The sequence below is a fragment of the Dromaius novaehollandiae genome, unplaced genomic scaffold (genome assembly GCF_036370855.1).
Source record: "Dromaius novaehollandiae isolate bDroNov1 unplaced genomic scaffold, bDroNov1.hap1 HAP1_SCAFFOLD_76, whole genome shotgun sequence".
Lineage (NCBI taxonomy): Eukaryota > Metazoa > Chordata > Aves > Casuariiformes > Dromaiidae > Dromaius > Dromaius novaehollandiae.
This window is the reverse complement of record NW_026991488.1, coordinates 505,001-507,500: the sequence shown is the minus strand read 5'-3', so window position 1 is coordinate 507,500 and position 2,500 is coordinate 505,001.

The following is a 2,500-nucleotide window of genomic DNA, read 5'->3' as shown; positions in this document are numbered from 1 at the left end:
GGGGGGGGGGGGCGCGCGGGGGGTGGGGGGGGCGCGAAGATTCCGCCTCGGCTCCCAGAGGCGCGCGGAACCCCGAGGCTTCGGAACGGAACGGCCCCGGCCGGGGAACGTGAGGGAACAAGCAGGCTTGGCGGCGGCGAAAAGGCGGGCGGGGGGGGGGGGGGGGCGCGGGGGGGGCCGGCGGGCGGACGGCGCGAGAACCGATTAAAAAAAAAAAAAAAGGCGCGAACGGCGCGGGTTCGCACACAAGCACCCTCCGCTGCCTTGTTGGGGGGGGGGGGCGGGGGGCGCGCGCCAGGCGCGGTATCACGGGTTGTTGGCGGGCCAGTGCCGCCCTGCCCCGCTGACGGCGCCTGTGTGGAGTGTGTGTTTGTGTGCGCGCGTGCCCCGCCCCGGGGCCCCCCTGCTGCCTCGGGGCGCCGGTCAGCCCGGGGTCAGGGATTTCTGCTGAGGCGGGGCGTTGAAAGCAGTGCGAGGGGAGCAAGGCAGGCACCAGGAAAGGGAGGGGGTAAGGGGCGGCAGCGGCCAGGCAAGAAGAAAGAAAGAAAGGAAGAAAGAGGAAAAGAAAGAAAGGAATAAAAGGCAGACAGACAGACAGACAGACAGACAGACAAGACCTAGAGACCTAGATTCGTAAGTGAGCACCTTCCCCTGCTGTAGGACCGCGTGCCGGGGCGGGGCGGGGCGGGGGGGGGGGGGGGGGCACCGCGCTCCCACACAGAAAACCGAGAAAAATCAGCAAGGCAGGAAAAGGAGGGGAAAAGACGCGCGTGCTCGGAAACGCAAAGAAACAAGAGCAAACCCGAAAAACAACACGACCCCAAAAAGAAGCGAGCGGAACCCCTTGCCCCGAAAGAAACGAACAAACAAACAAGCGAAGCGCTCGAGCCGGGGGGGGGGGGGGGGGGCGGACGACCGGGGGTGCGCGGCGGGCCGTCCCGGTAGCGGCCGGCGCAGCGGGTCCGCCGTGGCAGCGGCCGGCCCACGCCCCCGGGCCTGGGAGGCTGCCTTGGCGGCGGCCAGAGGGTCTACCGGCTCCGGGAGTCTCGGAGGGGCGAGCCGGTCGACGCGGCTCCGCTGGGTGTCGCGGAGGCGAGCAGGTCGACCTGGATCCGGGGGTCGCGGAGGGGCGAGCTGGTCGACCGGGCTCCGCGAGGCTGCCTGGGGCGCGCGGCGTGCCGGTCTACCCGGCTCCGGGCTTGGGGCTCGGCCAGCCGGTCGACCGGGCTCCGGGAGGCGCGAGGAAGTGGCAGGCCGTCTCCCGGGTCCGCCTCCCACGCTGTCAGCAGGTCTACCCGGCTCCGGCGAGACTTGGCCGCCCTTCGGGGTGGTGACCGGTAGACCTGTTTCCCCCGGCTTTCCTCTGGAGCGGCGAAAGGGGTCGCTCTGCGTCGCTGCCTCCAGTTACGTCATCGTAGACGTGGGCCATTCCCGCGCCCCTCCCCGGTAGGAGGGGCGGGTGTCCTTTGGCTCTCCGGCGCCGCCTGACTTAGCGGTACGACTGTAGGGGAGAGAGGTGAGCAACCACTCACCTTCCGGAGACTGGCTCCCGGGCGCCCCCTGCGCATGCAGCCGACTTGCGAGAGGGGTGAGGCGGCCTGTGAGGGCAGGCAGGAGCGGTCCCGTCCCGGTTCTCTCCACCGGAGCGCGCTTGGTGCGGCGGCCTCCCGGCAGCTCCCTGGCAGCCCCGCGAGCGTGTCCCAGGTGCCAGGAAGCGCGGAGAGCGGGCTCGCCGGCGGCTAGTGGCTGGAGCGCGGGTCGGCCCGGCGAGAGCGAGAGCGAGAGCGAAGGGGGGCACGGGGGTGCCCCGTGCGGCTCCGGCTTCGGGGTTCTCCGCCGCAGGCAGCGCGGGGCGATGCCAGCGCTCCGGCTGCCGATCCCATCCCTACCCGCACGCAGCGCCCGCTGAGGCGTCCCGGGACACGTCGCAGAGGCCCCTCGGCGGGCCGGTGCTTCCCTGCTCGCCCTGTCCCAGGGAGCGCGGGGGGGTGGCCGGTGTTCAGGCTCGAGCGGGCACCTCTGGCAGACGCTGCTCCCTCACCCCCACGCAGCGCCCGCCGCTGGCTGCCTCCTCGGTGGCCACGCCGGGCAGGGCAGTTGGCTCAGGACCTGACCGATCTCGATCGATCGATGAGGCCGTTCGGGTCGCGTCGGAGAGGGCCCCCGGCGGGTCGGCTCTTCCGTGCTCCCCGTCACAGGGTGCGCGGCGGTGTCCGATGTTCAGGCAGGGGGGTCTCCTCTCCAGCGCGCGCCCCGTGGTGTGCGAGGTGCTGCCCGCTGGAGCGGCGAGGGGCCGCTTTCCTCGGGCTTCTTTCACCGAACCCGGCTCTGCGAGGCCGAGTGGCCCTGTGAGCTCCCAGGCGTCCGAAAAACCTGCGCGAGGCGTCGGCGATGGTCCCAGCCCCGGGTCGCCGGGTGCCGGCCGCAAGCAGCTCGATGGGTGGGGGTGGCGAACCGAGAAGCAGGGGCGAGTTGGGTGCCAGCCCACCCCCCTGGGTGT